General features: G+C 41.9%; 2 protein-coding genes across 8 annotated transcripts in view; one reads left to right on the top strand and one right to left on the bottom strand.

The window, feature by feature from the left end:
• The window catches only part of TLR6 (toll like receptor 6), a 23,072-nt gene extending 13,122 nt beyond the window's left edge, over window positions 1-9,950 (bottom strand). Inside the window, exon 1 of the mRNA XM_025385775.1 lies at window positions 9,894-9,950. The gene's annotated coding sequence lies outside the window, so the exon portion shown is untranslated. The remainder of the gene's footprint in view (window positions 1-9,893) is intronic.
• Window positions 9,951-18,061: 8,111 nt separating this feature from the next.
• Window positions 18,062-20,488, top strand: part of FAM114A1 (family with sequence similarity 114 member A1) — a 79,147-nt gene continuing 76,720 nt past the window's right edge. For 3 of the 7 annotated variants that reach the window (XM_025385856.1, XM_025385859.1, XM_025385860.1), the window contains exon 1: window positions 18,068-18,161. The gene's annotated coding sequence lies outside the window, so the exon portion shown is untranslated. Of the gene's footprint in view, window positions 18,162-18,722; window positions 18,872-20,488 lie in introns of all 7 variants that reach the window. The other 4 variants (XM_025385862.1, XM_025385861.1, XM_025385858.1 and 1 more) reach the window with 3 other exon arrangements.

The raw sequence follows: 20,488 nt of genomic DNA on the forward strand, positions 1-20,488 counted from the left end.
AGGAAGGAAGGAAGGAAGGAAGGAAGGAAGGAAGGAAGGAAGGAAGGAAAGAAGGAAGGGAAGGAGGGAGGGGAGGAAGGAAAGAAGGAAGGAAGGAAGGAAGGAAGGAAGGGAAGAAGAAAGGAGAGGGAAGGAAGAAAGAAAGAGGAGGGAAGCAAGGAAAGAAAGGAAGGAGAGAGGGAGAGAGAGAAAGACAGAGAGAAAGAAAGTTAAAGAGAGAGAAAGAAAGTAAAAGAGAGAAAGAAACAGAGAGAGAAAGGAAGGAAGGAAGGAAGGAAGGAAGGAAGGAAGGAAGGAAGGAAGGAAGGAAGGAAGGAAGGAAGGGACGGAGGGAGGGAGGGAGGGAGGGAGGGAGGAAGGGAGGAAGGGATGGATGATCCCTAAATCCATTTTGTTAGGTGAAAGAAGTAGAAGATGGCTTGGGCCCAGGAGGCAGAGGTGGTTGCAGTGAGCAGAGATTAAAAGGAGAGAGAAAGAGAGAGAAAAAAAAAAAAAAAAGGAGACTTTTTCAATAAATGAAGAGAAGTCCTTTTTGTCCATCTGCATTCATGAAAGATAAAATTTCTCAAGCTCTCAGCTCTCTGGGCAACTATATATGTGGTGGTGACCCGTCACAGTTTTTGATCAATCACATCAAAGGACTTAGGTTGCCCATTATGGTTTGACAGTGTGGATGGCAGCAGCAGTTATATAAGCCATTTATTTGTGAGCACGGTTCATCTGTTCATGAGTGTTTATGCTAACTGCCCTTAGCATATCTGAGTGTTCATGCTTGCAAAAATATGTATGTCACTATTATCTATTTTATTGCGTAAAGTGACTTATAAAATATTGTAATGTTTTCATATGTTTCTCAAATAAATCTCCTTTCAAAAATGTAAATGAATGTCTTTTAAAGAATGTTTAAAAATGTTTTTCAGAATTATATTTTCAGGATTTTGATATTCCAGGATTTCAACATTCAGGATTATGGCACTTGGGATTGTGTCTTTCAGGATTCTGACCCAAACCCAACTTTCTGATCCCCAACCCAATTTGGCCAAGGTGACATGAAAAGGAAAGGAAGGGAAGGAGAGTGGTTGGCAAGACACTGAGGGCTGGCTAGGAGGTGGATCTGCCTGCAACATGATGGTCAAAGCCCTGTGGAGGACAAGAGGAATCAATCCTTTTGGGAGGGCAGATGAGGACTGGAACGAGGCTACATTTATATCTTAAGGGGAACTACCTACTTCCTCTACCTTCATGAACTGGACCTGACCAAAACTAGCTATAAGTGGCCTGGCAGAAATAATATCACCATTCATGGAGCCAGTGAGAAAATGCAACTAACCCAGGCCAAACTGGGCATTTGTGCCTTGCTGGGGGCTGGTAACAGGCACACAAGCCCACAGATCCCATGTTTGTGACTGCGAAAAAGCGGTGGGACTAGAATTATTCTAAAGGGAAAGCGAGGAGCCAGTCTCAGAAACTCATATATATGCTTAGGAGTCTATTCCCCTTAGGCTCTGATCTGCACAGAAAAGCATTTGTGAGCCCCCATGGAGGGCAAAAGCCAGCATACCTCTGTGTGCCAGCACACAAGGCCAGACAACTCTCCATGGCCACCCAGCTCCCACAGGGGCATCCTGGCTACCTGTCCTCATGAACTAATCACCTTCCAGAGGCCCACACACCTAATACCATCATGTTGGTAATTAGGCTTCAGCATATGAATTTCGGAGAGACACAAACATTTAGGCCATAGCAAGGGCACATATACTGTGCTCTTTTTAATCCCAGGAGTGTTTTAGTTACAGAATCTCATTGTTGACACAATTCCCATTACAATGGGTATTTTTCCAACCTAGATTAGACTGCAAGCCACAAATTTAGAGAGACAGGATTCAGCACATGATAATCTGAAAACACCAAGTTCCAACAGCTAACACACTGACAAAATGAAAAAGTTTGTCAGGCTAAAGCTGCTGTATGGAAGAGATAACTACTTTCTCAGGGCCTGGAAAGCCTCATTGCATTACAACAGATTATAGATGTTGATGTTCGTGACAATGATGCTGAGCGAACAAGAAAAGGTTACCTGGCTGAGGCACGGAGGCAGGTGCGTGAGCCCACACACCCCATGTTCATGATTGAAACAAAGGATTGGAACTGCCAGACTGGCTCAGAACCTTTTCAGGCCCTGTTCTACATAGGAAAGCGTCTGTGAGCTTCTGGGGGACAAAAGCAGTCACCAATATTTTTAAAGTAGGGCTCTGTGTTGCAGAAATAATTAAGAGCAGATTACCAAAATGAGCACTGCTCACTGCTCAGTTTTATTTACAAAGGACCCACTTTTCACCATCAGGGGATATACTGGAACTAGTAAAGCACTCAAGAGATGAGTCCTTTATTTACAAAGGATCCACTTTTCACCATCAGAGGATATATTGGAAATAATAAAACAGGCAAGAGATGAGTCCTTTATTTACAAAGGATCCACTTTTCATCATCAGAGGATATATTGGAAATAGTAAAACAGGCAAGAGATGAGTAGAGTCTCAACCAACCATTCTTTGGAAGAGTGAAAACTGAGTTGGGGAACTTTTGTTACAGAATGGCATATGGTTAAAAGCTCTTCACTGATCCATATAATTTCTCCCAACCGCCCATCAGAACACCCACAGAGACACACATACATTTGAAAATCCACTTTGCCACTGAAAACAAGGAAGCACAGAAATGTAATGGCAGGATCCAGGAGCATCTTCACTCACAAAAATGTAACTGGAGCTGTGTTAGGGCAAAGCTGCCACACTCAAGCTTTGTCTCAGGAAAACAGACTCCCTGAAGAAAGGCAGGAAGAAATTTGTCCTCTCTCTGTCTGATTCAAACACTGAGGATGAATTCCAACTAGTACTTAATGAGTAATTAGGCAGTGTCCCTTTTACCCCAGTGGTACTGATATAAGTGGATCAGCATGTTGGGTTTTCCTTCTATGGACTGCCACACTCCATTCTCTCCAGACTTTACACTTCGTGATGGACACTACCAGGTAAGAGCTGGACACGGGGCAGGGAACCACTTTAGGGAGCACACTGCATTCTGAGATGTGTAACTCAGACAACAATACTTACAGATATGGACAGCAACTGGAATGCTGGTAGAGATGTTCATCAGGAATTGCAGTGTGTATACACAATATATACAAAGTATATATTGGTCAAAGTACTAGAGACCTGGGCAATGATAGAAGAAGCTACTACTTTATACTGGTTATATGGTCAAAACAAATAGCTCACAATGACGATGTAACAGATAAGAACACTTATGCAGCAAGTAATATTGCATCAAAATTTAGAAAGTAAAAAATGTTACAAAACACAAGGAGACATTGTGAGCAAAAGTATTTAGCATATTTCTCTGGGTCACTGTTAGATCAAGTAGCAAAAAATAAACATATATGGACATTTGAATAAGATAATTAATAAAGGATTTAATAGACACATAAATTGTACCCTACAAAAAGAGAACATCATATGCCTAAGTCTCTAGAGTTCATGGAGCATTTACTAAAATCAATGGTTTTTTAGGTCAAATACATATATATTAAGTATCCCAAAACATAAATTATGAAAGTCATATTTCTGACTATAAAAGAAACTTTCAAAATCACTTTTTAAAATGTTCTAAGAGGCCTGGCATGGTGGCTCAGACCTGTAATCCCAGCACTTTGGGAGGCTGAGGTGGGTGGATCTCCTGAGGTGAGGAGTTCGAGATCAGCCTTGCCAACAAGGTGAAACCCTGTCTCTACTAAACAAACAAAAAAAATTAGCCAGGTGCGGTGGTGCATACCTGTAGTCCCAGCTACTTGGGAGGCTGAGACAGGAGAACTGCTTGAACCCGGGAGGTGGAGGTTGCAGTGAACCAAGATTGTGCCACTGCACTCCAGCCTGGGTGACAAAATCACATTTTCAAATACAAACATTACAAATTATGATAGTCAAAAAGGTGGTCTGTATATGTTCCAGCTTCCTCTTCTTGCCTTTTAATTCCTGAAATGACCAAATATTTTTTAAAATATTAAGTTATATCTATATCTATCTATTAAAGTTTTATCTATATCAAGGGATCAATAGATAGATCCATAACACACTAAAAGGCAAGGGGACCCTTAGGGGACTGAAACCAAGAAGTCTCTGAAATCTGGAAAGGGACTCACCTATGATAGAATACTGGCCTCCCGAAGATGTCTACTTCTAATCCTCAGATTGGTGAACACGGTATGTCACATGGCAAAGGAAAATTAATGTTGCCGATGAAATTATAGTTGCTAATCAGCTGATCTTAAAATAGGAAGATTATCCTGAATTATTTGGGTGGCCCCAGTGTAATCACAAGCATCCTTAAAAGTAGAAGAGGAAGGCAGAGAGGATGCCAGGGTGACACGATATGAGAAGAACTTGGCCCAACCTTGCTGGCCCTGAAGATAAAGGAAGGGGACCATGAGTCAAGAAATGTCAGCAGCCTCTAGAAGTTTGAAAAGGCAAGTACCTGGATTCTCTCCTAGAGCCTCCAGAAAGAATGCAGCCTTGCCAGTCCCTCGATTTTAGCCCAAAAAGACCTGTGTCAGACTTCTATCCTACAGAACTGTAAGATAATAAATGAATATTGTTTTAAGCCACAAAGTTTGTGGCAATTTCTTACAGCAACAGTGGAAAATTACTAGAGACGGGGGCCGGGCATGGTGGCTCACCTCTGTAATCCCAGCACTTTGGAAGGCCAAGGTGGATGGATCACCTCAGGTCAGGAGTTCAAGACCAGCCCAGCCAACATGGTGAAACCGTGTCTCCACCAAAAATACAAAAATTAGCCAGGCGTGGCGGTGGATGCCTGTAGTCCCAGCTACTCAGGAGGCTGAGGCAGGAAAATCACATGAACCCGGGAGGTGGAGGTTGCAGTGAGCTGAGATTGTGCCGCTGTACTCCAGGCTGGGCCACAGAGTGAGACGTCTCAGGAGAGAGAGAGAGAGAGAAAATTAGTAGAGACTGGTTTGATCCAGCATCCCAACAAGCAGGCTATGAAAATAGATCAACAAGCACTTTCACAAGAAGCCCTAAATACAGTTGCACAATCAAGAAGCATGACACTGCAGAAAGCAAACACCATAATAGAAAGGAGCCAAACTCAAGATATGAAAGAAGTTATTATCCAGCAAAACGGAAATAAAAGAGAGGAATAGGCATTTGTAATAGATATTCTCAGAAAGAGCCAAGATTCTTTTAAAAATAGAGTAAGAATAATGGAAACTAAAGACAATTATTGAAACAAAAAACTCATTGGATGAGTTAAGTTGCAAATAGCACCTCTAATGAGAAAATTAATGATAGAGAAGACCAAGGAGAATTTTCTCAAAACTCAGCACAGGAGGCTAAAGAGATAGAAAATATACTAAAATGCTAAAAGACATGGAAGACAGACCCATATCTGAATTCACAGAGGATGGAGATTTTAAAAAGAAATTGACTCCAAAATAATAAAATACAAGAAGGATTATTTAGCAAAGAAAAGTAGTAAAATTGAGTGCTAAGTACCAAAAAGCATTGATGACAAAAATCTTAATAAAAATCTCAAGCTAAAAACTGCCAATGATAAGAAGGGAGTTGGCTGAAGGTGGGGTAGGGAGGGAGAGAGTGCACTAAAACCATGTAAGGTACTTGTCTGATTGAAAGGAAGCTATAGATGCCAATTAACTCCTGATGTTGTTAGAAAAACATTTGTAAGTATATATATTATAAAATTAAGAGTAATTATGAGAAAATACACATGAAAGGGATAAATTTCAGTCATTTGTGGGGAAGGGATAGAGCTCAGAATGAAGAAACCCCAATCAATCTAGCTGTGTCCTGAAGAAATAACACAAGGAGTAATTAGGATGTTTCTGGGATTGTAGAAATGGTCTATCATTAACAAGTCTGCAACAATAATTCACATGAGTAGGTCAAACAAGAAAAATAGGTGAGCATCTCTTAAAGGTGAAAAATTCACTTGATAAAATTCAGTTCTCATCTTTGATTAAAAATACAACTTTAAATATTTAAAAGACACTTTGAAAACTTGATAAAAAACCTCAAAAATACAACTTTAGATATTTAAAAGATACTTTGAAAACTTGATAAAGAATACCTCAAATATCTAACTTTAATCAAAATCCCACCCCGAGGCATTCCTGTTAAAGTCAACATCAAGAGTGCACACATTGTTCTTTCTGGAAGTTTTAACCACTGTAATAAAGGAAAAAAAATGACAGGAAGAAATACTGAAATTAAGAAAGAAAATCATTATTATTTTTAGATTATAAGACTGTCGGGCGCGGTGGCTCAAGCCTGTAATCCCAGCACTTTGGGAGGCCGAGACGGGTGGATCACGAGGTCAGGAGATCGAGACCATCCTGGCTAACACGGTGAAACCCCGTCTCTACTAAAAAATACAAAAAACTAGCCGGGCGTGGTGGCGGGTGCCTGTAGTCCCAGCTACTTGGGAGGCTGAGGCAGGAGAATGGCGTGAACCCGGGAGGCGGAGCTTGCAGTGAGCTGAGATCTGGCCATTGCACTCCAGCCTGGGCGGCAGAGCGAGACTCCGTCTCAAAAAAAAAAAAAAAAAAAAAAAAAAAGACTGTCAATGTGGAAAACCACAGAGAAGTCATTGAAAAAATGTTAGCACCAATAAAAGAATACAGTGCCCGGCACAAAATAAATTATTATCATTACTATTTTCTTAAATACTTTCTTTTTAAGAGATAAGGTTTTGTTCCACTGCCCAGGCTGGAGTGTAGTGGCACAATCATAGCTTAAGATCCTGGGCTTATGCCAGCCTCCCACAGAGCTGGAGTTACAGGTACAAGCCACTCCTTCTGGCAAAAATAAATTATATTTTGAAAAAAATCCCTCAATTATCCAAAAATAGCAGGTTGTCAAATAGATTTTAGTATCTCTGTATAATTAAATAGTACTATGTACCCTTTACAAATAATAAAAATCAAATTGCATAAAAATATTTTCACTATATGTGACAAAATGCAGTTTATTTAAAAAGTACCAAAGTAAATATGTACCTATGCAAGTAGAAAAATTAATAAGATACATATCAAGATATGAACAGTGATTATCCTTGCACAGTAAGATTATAATGGAATTTTATTTTCCTCTTAGTTTTTATCTATATTTTTCAAACTTTTAACATTCAAAATTAAGTTTACTGTACTATTTACTGAATAATTTGCCAAAAATCAATTGCCAATAATATGAATAACGTCCAATCTCACAAAAAATAAAACTGCATGTTAAATCAAAAAAGCACATAACATCTAGATGAAACTCATGATCTTGAATTAGATCTCAGTTAAGACAGACTTGCTACAAAACATATTCAGTAACAAGAGGAGGGGCAGGTTCTATGATGGACCAGCTATTAGACGCTATTAAGAAATACATTTTAATTTTTTATAATGTTATTTGGCTATTTTAGGAAAATGTAATTTTTTTAGAGATAGACAATAAAGCATTTAGAAATAGGTTACCAGAAGCTTGTTATTTTTACTATAAGATATTTAAGCATAAAAAGATAAAGGGGGTCAAAGGAGGATTCTTGTTTCTTAAAAGATTTTTTAAAAGGCAAGATTTTTTTTTCACCTATCAAATAGGGAAAATTTAAAAATATAATATCTGGGTTGGTAGGTGGGAACTAAAATAAGAACCCTCATTTACCACTTAGGCAGGAATGAAAAATTAATACAACCTTTCTAAAGGGCAATTTGGTAATTTATATAAATTTCTTAAAAATATACCTCCCTTTATTTTAGCAATTCCACTACAAGGAATTTTCTAAAGAAATAGTCAAAAATAACACACAAAAGATATGACTATCAGGATACTCATGACATAATGAAATACTGAAAAAATCAAAATGTCTAATATAGAAAATGGTTAAATCAGTTATATATAATTAAATAATATGCAGCCTCACATACTGTACTTTGAAAAAATGATAATGTTAAATGAATACAGTAATAGAAAATTATGGCCAGGCGTGGTGGCTCACGCTTATAATCCAGCACTTTGGGAGACTGAGGTGGGTGGATCACGAGGTCAGGAGATCAAGACCATCCTGGCTAACATGGTGAAATCCTGTCTCTACTAAAAAATACAAAAAAAATTAGCCGGGCGTGGTGGCGGGTGCCTGTAGTCCCAGCTACTCGGGAGGCTGAGGCAGGAGAATGGCGTGAACCCGGGAGGCAGAGCTTGCAGTGAGCCGAGATTGCGCCACTGCATTCCAGCCTGGGTGACAGAGTGAGACCCTGTCTCAAAAAAAAAAAAAAAAAAAAATGTGTGTAGTAGGACTCTAATTTTGGAAAATATGATTAAAACCTGACATATACATAAAAGCTAGAGGACAAAAAATGTGATGAAATATACCAAATACTAATAATAACGGTTCTCTGAATCTCTGAATTATAGATGAATTTAATTTTCTTTCTTATACTTTCAGATATCCCTAAAATGTCTCATTTTGAGCACCCTTTATAATCCAAAAAAGTTATCATAAGACAATTTAAGAGTTGTCTTTATAGTTGTGTAAAAATATTTTATATTTAAAGAAACATGCTTGTTTTATTTGCAATACTAAAATATAAAGATGGAGAACTTTCAGATAATAGTAGATAACTGACATTCATAGATGAGGACCCACCCTACAGGTCCCTGGCAACCAGACCCATGGTGTCTGGGTTCATGAGACTGAAAATCAGCCACCAGATGGGAAAGCTGGTCAGTTGTCCTTATAGTATCCTGCCACAAAAACGCAATACTCCTCCAGAGGCATTCATACCCTGAGGCAGTTCCTAGGGTATACACTAAACGAACAAGATAGTAACTTTTATATTTATTGGGAAAAAAGGAGGGAAAAATGGGAAGATGAGAGTGGAAGATTAGAGAGTTCAGTTTTTTAAAGAAAGTGAAAATAAATAAACAGGTAAAAGCTCTTGATTTTTAAAATGCATCAAATAAGAAGGGTGATGAAATAGATGAAATAAGCTATATTTCAGAAAAAAAGGGTAGACAAGACCTATGAAAATTAAAACTACAAGGAAGAATAGACCAGAAAAAAAAAACAAAACATTAAGTGAGATAAGTGGAGGAAAGATCACATAATCAAGTCAACAAATAGGCAAGAAAAACATTGCTTCATTTGTCAAACTGAAGGTGGAGGGACCTGGAGGAAGGCAATTGCTAGACTGTGCCAGATTCAAGGTTGTGAAGGGCTTGGTCCCGGCCACTTCCTCCATTTAATAAATGTTTATTCAGAGTCTATTTTTCTGCCAGTGCCATGCTACGCACTAGGCACCAGGGATATAAATATGAATCAGACTGACATAATTCCTGCTTTCAAAAAGCTTATGAATCAGGGACAGACACAGACTAGCAAACTATTATAGTACCAAACGACAAGGGAGATCAAACACATGTCTGCTGTAAAAACGTGTAATACATAGGTGCCATATCAGTGGTATATATAAATTACTGTTAAATGTTACTGAAAACAATAAACTAGAGAAAGATGAAAAGAGAAAATTCACTAGGTCAAAGCAGAAGAAATAAATAACATTAGTTTTTTTCCTCATCACCGCAAGTGCTAGTTGTTTTCCATCTTTTCAAGACAGCTGTAAAGACACTGCTTTTTATCCTGCTTGTGAAATTCAAAGGACATTTGCAACATTTACAAAAAAAAAACACTTCAAATCATTTTGCAAAAATTTTAAGGAAACGACCTATTTCCTGTATAATGAATGGTTAGCAAACTTGCTTACTTGAAGCACCTGTGCCATAATGTGAAAAAGTCACAGAAGTCTTTTTACTTACCAAGATCTCTTTTTCAGAAGAAGAGAAAATAACTTGTAAATGAACGGAAATACAATTGTAAATGCTTGACAAACACAAGTTCTTAGTTTAAAATTGAGTAAAGCGATACCTTAGAAACAGATTGGTGCCATCTGTTGGCGCATACTGGAATTACTCCTACGTATATACTTCCCTGTGAAAGGTCAGGAGGTATGTGAGTTAGCAGGTTTTTCTGGGCTACAGACTAAACCAGTGATCAAATTTTCTAATTCGTGTGAGGAAGCAACTTACAAACATTTCAATGTGAAGAAAAATATTTTTCTGAGGTAGTATTTCTCTGTAAGAGTTTACAGCCTGGGTATTACATTTGTCACCCAAGTGGAAAGTTATTTTAAACAGCCTGTTTTCTATTATCATCATATTTAACATTTCAAGAATAATTGCAGTTTCCCTTACCAAGTGATTTTGAGCATTATTTTAGCTGGATGAGATACTATAAAATAAAATAAGTATAGTTCCACAATTTGGGGGTTTTTAAAAATCAACTTCTAAGGAAAGTTTACTGGTTGATACACATTTATGATGACATATTTAGCCATATCTAGAAGGACTCATACCCACATTCTGATCAACATTTGGTGTTATTAAATGGTTTACATTTTAATTTAGGAATAATAAATAACACTGAAATACAGGACTCATTTAAAAATCAATTTTCTAAAGACCATTTAGAAGAATTTCAGAATGACATCAACAAAGGCTGATTACCAGAAGTCTCTGGTTAAGCAGAGACTTCCGGTGGACTGTAAACCCTTTTCCCCAGACTTCTCACTTAACTGAGTTCTGAAAAGAACAGAAAGCATGAGTAAAACAATCATTCCATAATTTATCTCACTGTCTGGCATGATCTCATCTTTATTTAAAAAAAAAAAAAAAAAAGACAACAAGGTAAGACCTTACAATTCGGCTAATGACAAAGTTGGACACCTCGGTAAGAATCACTTCTGCTTTCAGGAGGAAGAGAAAGGCTGACTTCTCACCATTCATCCTTACTCATCAAACATAACAGGAAGCCTCTGGGGAGGCTCAGGAAGAGGTGGATGGATCTCTGCTCCACTGACAAAAGGAGACAGCCAGAAAGCAGCAGGTATCTGTGACCCTGGGAAACCAGATTTGTGAAACAAGCCAAGGGAAAGGGCTGGCTGTGGCTTTGAGGGAATTTCAAGTAACCGTGGACTAACGTCTTAAGAAAACACACAACCATCACTGCAGATCTGGGCACATTGACATGTCATTAGGAGATTGCATCACATCACCAACGTTCAGGAACAAGGAGACCATTCTCGTCGAGGCTGTCATAACTCAGAAACGTCTGCAAGGGGATGACAAAAACACAAAAATCAAGTAATAGCGAAGACAGCAATGACAGTTAAGCAAACAAAGAAACAGACAGTACTGGGCCGAACTCCCCACTTGGCCACTTACTGTGAGGCTTGGGACAAGTTCCTCCACCTCCATTTATTCATCCACAAAATGGGAGTACTTTTAGGAAAGATACTGAATTTAAAGTGGCTGGAATAGTGCCCGACATAGAAGAGAAGTCATAATAGTAAGGAGTTTGGTATAAATCATATGGTTTTTTGTACGCTGAGGGGTAAAGATTTCAGGATATACTATGAAGTGAAGAAAATCAAGGTGCAGGCTGGGCACAGTGGCTCATGCCTGTAATCTCAGCACTTTGGGAGGCTGAGGTGGGTAGACTGCCAGAGGCCAGGAATTCAAGACTGGCTTGGCCAACATGGCGAAACCCCGTCTCTACTAAAAACACGAAAATTAGCTGGGTATAGTGGCAGGTACCTGTACTCCCAGCTCCTCGGGAAAATGAGGCAGAAGAATCACTGGAACCCGGAAGGCGCAGGTTGCAGTGAGCCGAGATTGCCCCACTGCACTCCAGCCTGGGCAAAAGAGTGAGACTCTGGCTCAAAAGAAAAGAAAGAAAGAAAATCAAGGTGCAGAACCGTAAGAAGAGTATGACATCAATTGTATAAAATCTAGCCTATTATACATTTACACAGGTTATCTTCTTGCCAGGCATTGCTGTGACTACTTTCCAAGTATGAACGTATTAAGGTGCTGTGAGATAAGTACTGTTACATCATCTCCACTTAGCACCCGGGCAGGAGCAGCTGAGTAATGTTTCCGGCTTGCGCTGCTGGTCAGTGGTGGGACTGGGGTTCGAACCCAAGCAGTTTGGCCCCAGTGCCTACGCACTTCAGCATTACACCATGCACGCTGCTTTAAAAGACACCCTGTGTCCTCATGAGACACACAGAGAAGAGAGACACAGAGAAGCGGAGCATTTGCAAACAGAGGCAGAGACTGCGGTATTGCAGTCACAAGGCAAGGGATGCCTGGAGCCGCCAGAGGCTGGAGAGAGCATCACCCTATGAACACCTTGATTTTGAACTTCTGGCCTCCAGAACGCTGAGGGAATAAATTTTTGTTGTTTTAAGCCACACAGTCTGTGGTGATTTGTCATGGTAGCCACAGGAAACTTAATACAAGGGTCTACATACGTATGTTGATAGAGGCATATGAATCTTTTTTTCTCAAAGGATACATAAGAAATGTTCACCTTTGAGCAGAAGAACTAAGAGAAATAGATTATTGGCCTTTTTTTTTTTTTTTTTTTTTTGAGACAGGGTTTCGCTCTGTTGCCCAGGGTGGAGTGCAGTGGCATGATCATAGCTCATTGCAGCCTTGACTTTCTCTGCTCAGGTAATCCTCCCACCTCAGTCTCCCAAGGATCTGAGACCACAGGCATCCACCAAAACGCACAGCTAATTTTTATATTTTTTTGCAGAGACAGGGTTTTGCCATGTTGCTCAGGCTGGTCTGGAATTCCTGGGCTCAAACAATCCACCCACCTCAGCCTCCTAAAGTGCTGGAATTACAGGCTTGAGCCACCCCACCTGGCCTCTTCACCATTTTATGCTTTTTGTCCTGTTTGGATTCTTCACTATATATATGTATATATATCTTAATTTTTTAAAAAATAGTGTCACACTGGGATAAGTATTATAAATATAATCTGAGGCCACCAAATATACTGTCCCAATACAGACACAGGCAAAACATTATTTTGATGATTTTTACTTTTTAAAAAATGTTCTTTGCCTTTCTCCAGATAATAAATAAATAAATAAATATTAGTGTCTACCAACAGCTTTAAAGTAAGTTCTGTGACAGTTATCAATATCATAAGATACACATACGACAGAGATAAGATTGATAATTTTGGCTGGGCGCAGTGGCCCACACCTGTAATTTCAGCACTTTGGCAGACCGAGGCAGGCAGATCACCTGAGGTCAGGAGTTCAAAACCAGCCTGGTCAACATGGTGAAACCCTGTCTCTACTAAAAATACAAAAATTAGCTGGATGTGGTGGCTGGCGCCTGTAGTTCCAGCTACTCAGGAGCCTGAGGCACGAGAATCACTTGAACCCAGGAGGGGGAGGTTGCAGTGAGCTGAGATCGCACCACTGCACTCCAGCCTGGGCAACAGAACGAGACTCCATCCCCCCCCCCCCACACACAAAAATTTGATAATTTATATATTAAGTATTGGCAGTAAACCTAAACTTCTCTGCTGAATTAAAAAAAAAAAAGACAAGCCACAGTCTGGGAGAAGGTATCTGCAACACGTGTAATCACAAAAGGGTTAATATACAAAATATATAAAGATTTCCTACAAATCAATTTTAAAATGACTAACGACCCCAATGGGGGGAAATGAGCAAAGGAGATCAGCAGATGGATAACAGAAAAGGAAACAGAAGTAGCTCAAACACATGGGAAGGTATGCATCCTCATTAGAACATGGGAAAATACAAATTAAGACAACCAGGAGACACTATTGCACACCCCTAAGGTGGACAACATTTAAAACATCTCGTAATACCAAACGGTGGCCAGAACGTGAAGAAATAGAAGCACACATACATGTCCAGAGATTCTGATGTAAGTGGTCTGGGAGGAGCCGGGCATACGTTTTATTTCGAAAGCTCTTTAGGTGAGTAGATTTCATTCTAACCCCATGAAGATCAGGGGACTGAGACCTACACACTGGCCTGAGCACAACGCCCTCTAGTGGTCTATATTTTCTCGGGCACACCCTTTACATCCCAGGGCCTGGGAGGTGGTGCAGGCCCTCACTGCTACTTCCAGATCACTTTCCTTCCTCCAAACCCACCCCTTCTCGTTGCAGTCATCTACTGAGCCCCATCGCTTCATCAAGTATTCTAGCACTACTCACTATTTCATTCCGATACCACCCTTTTCATAATTTTAGTGATTTCCATAGCTACATAGAGACTCTTCCATTCACCTGGCCTCTGAGTTCTTGGAAATTCTCTCTTCTAATAATCTTGTCCTGCACCCTACCTCAGTCATGCATTCCCTTATGATATCCTAGATATCATCATTATCAGTGGCTGCACCCCCTCCATAATCTCAGCTGCCTGAATCCCACTTTCCATCTGTCACCTCCAACTCTTCCTCTGATGCCAATGATTCCCCAGCCCCACTGCACTGGATTGAAAGATCATGCTCCATCCTCTTCCTTATTCTTCTGTAGCTACCTACTCCTCTTTCCTCAACCCAGTTTAAATCCAACTCTCCATTGGACTACACTGAGCTTGAGTGGCTGAATACAGTTGGAGAATATACACACCCATACTGACTGGCTTACTTGAAATTTATGACTAGGTTCCAGCCTCAAGAGAGAGCAGTGATCCTCCTACCCTCCTTACTACCCTTCCCTAGCCCCTTCACTCTCCTACTCTCCTCTCTCACACCTCCTCTTGTCTCTTACGCTTCCAAAATCTCCTTCTTGTGTCTAGGTCCTCTTTATCTCTTTGGTATGGAATACCCAAGGCTCAGTTTTGGACCACTTCTCTTCTAAATCCATGCATTCTCATCCGGGTCCATGGCTTCAAAACCATCTGCTTACTTATGTCTCCTCAATTACCAGCTCCGACCCAGACTTCCCTGAACTCCAGACTCTCACATTCAACAGCCTACTAAATAGTTGCTAAAACATTCTTGTTGAAAACCAACATTCTCATGCAATGATGCTTCATTTTCACAATGAAAATAGATGCTACCAGAGGAGCATTTCCACATCTTCCCCTGAAATTCTACAAGCCTCCCCTGCACGAGTTCTACATGAACTCTCTCTGTCCTTCAGAATGAACTCAGTGCTCCCCTTCCCACTGAGCACTGGGTCCCCCTCCTGCTCATCTACTCAAGGAAGTCACTCTTGCAATGATCTTCTCTCTACTGCATCAACATTTTTCTGCTCTGATGTATTATTCCAATCATCTTTTTTTTCTTTTCTTTTAGATAAGGTTTCACTCCCATCACCCAGGCTGGAATGCAGTGGCACGATCTTTGGCTCACTGCAACCTTCACCTGCCAGGTTCAAGGAATTCTCATGCCTCAGCCTTCTGAGTAGCCTGGATTACAGGTGTATGCCACCACTCCCAGAGAGGGAATGGATGGGGTTTCAAACATATCTAGCATTTTTTTCTTTGCAAAGAAAATTCTAAAATACTGCAAAAAATTTGTTAAATCTAGATATTATCGTATTCCCTACATTTTTTACACAAATAAGTATTTGTCATATTATTATTTTCTTTTCTATATGTTTTAACTATTCCAGAAAAATTTGAAATGAACTTAAAATGTTTTACAATACAAATAAAATAACTGAAATAAAATCTGGTAGTCCTGGAAGCAGCTACATGAGTAAAAGGGCGAAATCTGCAGTTGGTTAAACGAAAAACAAACTTGTTGCCAGGATAGTTCGGTTTATTTTCTTCATCGGATAGGTGTGGTTTGGGTCAAAGGAGAAGATGAACTCAGCCCTCTAAAAAGAGAAGATCTGATTGGGCTGTTACAGCTCAGCAGGGCAGGGAAGGCAGGTTAGCAAAGGTGCTTGCTGTCTCTGGGCGGGAGCAGAAGTGCCAGTCACAGACGTTTGTGTATATGCTACACCAAAACACACCTGTTGCAAGTGGAACGTAATTTGATAATACTCACAAAGCCAGAACTGGAAGGGATGGTGTAGAGCAATGCTATTGATTGTAGAGGTGGAAAAACTGAGTTACAGAAGCCAAGTGTTAACGTTCAAAGTCTTGCTCCATTCAAAAAGGCTATTGATCTCAATTTAAAGCAGTTTCCACCCACTCTCACATTAAGACAACTTTCTAGTTTTTCTGTGAATTTAAAAATAACAGGCTGGGCGTGGTGGCTCCCGGCTGTAATCCCAACACTTTTGGGGGGCCGAGGTGGGCAGATCACTTGAGGTCAGGAGCTCGAGACCAGCCTTGCCAACATGGCAAAACCCAGTCTCTACTGAAAACACGAAAATTAGCCAGGCATGGTGGCAGGTGCCTGTAATCTCAGCTACTCGGGAGGCAGAAGAATCGCTTGAACCCGGGAGATGGAGATGGTGCCTCTGAACTGCAGCCTAGGCCACAAATCAAGACTCTGTCACCCTAAAAAAATAATAAAATAAATATTCAGTAGCTTAAAAAATTATTAATATGAAAATATTTAATGAAAAATTAAAGAAAAAATATAATTGGGCGCGGTGGCTCATGCCTGTAATCCCAGCACTTTGGGAGGCTGAGGTGGGTGGATCACCTGAGGTTAGGAGTTCGAGACCAGCCTGGCCAACATGGTGAAACCCCGTTTCTACTAAAAAATACAAAAATTAGCCGGGTGTGGTGGCACGCACCTGTAATCCCAGCTACTCGGGAGGCTGAGGCAGAAGAATTGCTTGAACCCGGGAGGCAGAGGCTGCAGTGAGCTGAGATCATGTCACTGCATTCCCGCCTGGATGACAAAGCAAGATTCCGTCTCAAAAAAAATAAAGTAATAAATTAATTAATGTATATGGAAGAAACTGGAATATAAGTAACAACCTAATTGTCTGTCAAAAAGAGAATGATTGAATGAAATATAGTTACAAACATATAACAATATGTAAGACAAGTCTTAGAAGAGTGGTTTTGGTTGATATGTATTGACCAAGAAAGATGATTATAATATATAAGAGGGGAAAATTTACAAAATATGTCAACATCTCACCATTTTTATAAAAAAGCAAACAAAAAGCTGTTTATGCACACTTGTATTTATATACGCTTAGAAAAGCTATGGTAGGATCCACACACTATAAAAAATGGTAGTGATATTGAAGAAGAGAGGGTGAGGCTATATTTTCTTTAACTTTGAATTTATAATTTTTTAAAAATAAGAGGGTATGGAGTGGGAGAAAGAAGAGAAAATCTGCCTTAAACACATCGCTCACAAAGAATCACTGTTTTTAAATTGTATTTCCCCTGACTTTTATATAAAACACAAAATTGTTTACAAAACTAGTTAATACTGTAAACACTGCACTTCCTCTGCATCTGAGTTCGTATTAAGCCGTATTTGAGGAAGGCCTTACTATGTGGCCTTCCTTCCATGTCAACGAATTCTCATTTTTAAGGGCTACAACATATTCGATGTCTGAAGCTACTGTAGCTTACTTCACCAGTCTTCCTGGGGGACATTTAGATTGTCTCCAGCTTCCCCCCGCAGAAGCAACTACAATAAACATCCTTGTACATACATGTTTGCCCATTTGACTGCCTACTTAGGACAAATTAGCAAATGTGGAATTCCTAGGCCAAAGCTAATACATCGGAATTTTGACCCACAGCTCCAAACTGGCCTTCTGGAAAGTGGGTTTTCGCTGTTTGTTTGGGGTTGGTTTGTTTTAAATCTATCACACTCCCACGGACAGGGCAAGGGAGTGCTGCTTAACGCAGAATCAGGAGCTCAAACTTTAGCTGAACTTGCGCGACCTCTTCCCAGTGACACGGCGGGGGTTTTCCAAGCGCTTTTAAGGAAAGGGATCTGGCGAACCCCGAGACCCACCCGCCCTCGGTTGGACAGGGGGCGCGCTCTGGTTCTCTGCGCTGGCGCAGGGGTGGGACAAACCAAGTTTCCAGGAGGCTCGCCCAGCGCGGGCCCTGCCCCTCGCAGCGTGGGGGTGGCCGCGCGTCCCCGCGGCGCTCCCTGTGGGGCGGGGCGCAGGCGGGGCGGGGCCCCCTCTCCAGCCGCCCGCCCCCTGCCCGCTCCCCGCCCGCCCTCCGGCCGCGTCCCCGCCGGCCCTGCAGACGTGGCGGGGCGGGACCCACCGGGCACTCCGGCGCGTACTCGGCCGCCTGAGCGGTAAGAGCCCCGGGCAACCTGTCCCCATCCCCTTCCCCGGGGGGCGGGCGAGCGCGGGGGCGGCCGCCCCGGGGTGGTGGGAACACCATACTGTGGCGCCTCGTCTGGGACCCACGAATCCTGCCCTCTGCGTTAGTGAGAAGCCGCGGTCAGGGAGGACCTGGCTCTGGGGTGAGGGTCCGGGGTGGCGCGGCCGAGGGCCCTGCGTGGGTGCGGGCGTGTGAGTGTGTGTGTGTGAGTGTGTGTCGCTCCGGGTCCACGCTCATGCACACACCCACACGCCCACACTCAGGGTCTGCCCCCTCGGCCGGCGTGAACCTCCACGGAGCCTGCCTGGATCTCCCAAACTATCCAGTCCTGGCACCAAGCAAGTCTGGAAAAGTGCCTCAGTGGCTCGGGGCCAAGTCAGAGGCGGGCTGCAGGGCCCCCCAGCCCGGGCACGGAGGGAGCAGGTCCCTGTAAGACAGAGGCCTCTTCCCAGGGTGCGCCTGCCCTCGGCCTTGGCACAGGGAGCTCAGGCCTTGACCTCCCCGCTCCCTCGCCTTACCTCTCCTCCAGCAGCCGACCCACGCCCTGCCTGCTCTTCCAGTCCAGCCAACACTCTAAACAGGCACCGCCTCCATTCGCAGCCCCCGGGAAGAGTCCCACTCCCTACCCCAGCTCCCCAGGACCCCTCCACCCAGTCAGCTAGCCCTCGCCCCTGCCATCCGGTGAGTATTTCCAGGCACCTCAGACCAGGCGCCTGAACGTCACTGCCTTTTCCTAAGTAGGAAGACATCTCTCCACGGGCTGAGAGCATTAGCTATGCCCTACTGATCCCATCCGTTCCCGTCCTAAACATCTTGAAGGACACAAGCAGGTGGCTTTTTAAATCAGTGTCCTCTGAACTCCCTGTGACCTCAGCCAACCTGTGACAACTGAGAATGAGACAGCCTCTATCCTCAGAGCCTCTTTTGCCCTCTCTGCAGCCCAGTGGCTCCTTCTCTACCTCACTCATATGCCTGTGTCCCCTCCCTCCTTTATTCCATCAAGCCTGAGCTTGGGAAATAATCTGATAAACTTCTTACATTGTAACCTTTAAGTGAAGGAATGAGACTTTAGGGATGGATTTGAGGCACAAGTGAGCCAATGCAGAAGGAATTTGAGGGTGGGAGGGGGCCTTCTTGAATCTGAGCGATTCAGACCATAAAAGTAAACTTGTCTTTCTTTATTTGACCAGGCTTATCTCAAACTTGGTTTCTCTTTTATTAATATCAAACACAATATATTTCAATCCAGTAAATATCTGAGGGACAGAAACGAACCTAGATGCTGTTGGTCATAGTCTTGGAGGACAGAATGGCAGAAGTAAATACTCCATAAATACATGTAATAGAAATCTGTGCAAAGTGCCAAAAACATAGAAGAGGGAGCAGTTATTTCACTGGAAGGAGTGGGGAAGATTAAGGAAAAATTCACAATGAAAGAGAACATTAGACATTGGGTATCTAGAGGAATAGGAGTTTGGCAGGCAGCTGGAGGAAGGGCAGCACCAGGGCAGAGGAACCAACGTAAGCAAAGGCAGGGAGATGTGAAGAGTTACGGGGAATGGAGAAAAGACTGGTGAGGCAGGAGTAGAGGGCACTGAGAGTTGCAAGAGGTGGAGAGAGATTGGAGCTGGATTATGATGGGAAGTGCAAAGATATTTACACCTAATGGTTTTTAAACAGGGGAGGAAGTAGGTCCAAAAATGCCTGGCAGTCACACAGAGAATAGGCTGAAGCCTGGGTACATAGACTTGTCAAGCCTTATACAAACTCACACAAACTGTTACAACCTGATTAAGAGCCTCTCATACAGAGATTTTATTCCTGGTCCTTCGCTGACCAACACTTTTTTTTTTTTTTAACTGGGGGAGATGACCTCACACAGGCTATCATGCTAACCAAATTTTTATGCTGCCAACTGAGGCCATTTTTTTAAAAAAATCCATCTACTGTCACTACTATTTCATAAAATGAAAGGCATTTTAATACCAAGAAAAAGCACAAAGGCTAAACTTGCAAGATGAAGGTAGTCTTTTACATTTAATAAATTTAGATTTATGAAAAACTTGCGATCTTGTCCTCATTTTTCTCTATCATCACAGACTTGCCCCAGTCCTGCAGGTGGGGTTTGGAAAAAAAGCATCCAAATCAGTTTGTCCATCCTAGCTTTACAGAGGAGCAGGTGTAAGCGCAGTGAGGATGAGCAAGTTCTGTGCCCACAAAAGGATGCTGGGACCACAGGCCACATCTGTTGACGCCTGCAGGGCACAACTCTTCCCACCTCTGAATACCATTGCTCTC

The sequence above is a fragment of the Theropithecus gelada genome, chromosome 5 (assembly GCF_003255815.1).
Source record: "Theropithecus gelada isolate Dixy chromosome 5, Tgel_1.0, whole genome shotgun sequence".
Lineage (NCBI taxonomy): Eukaryota > Metazoa > Chordata > Mammalia > Primates > Cercopithecidae > Theropithecus > Theropithecus gelada.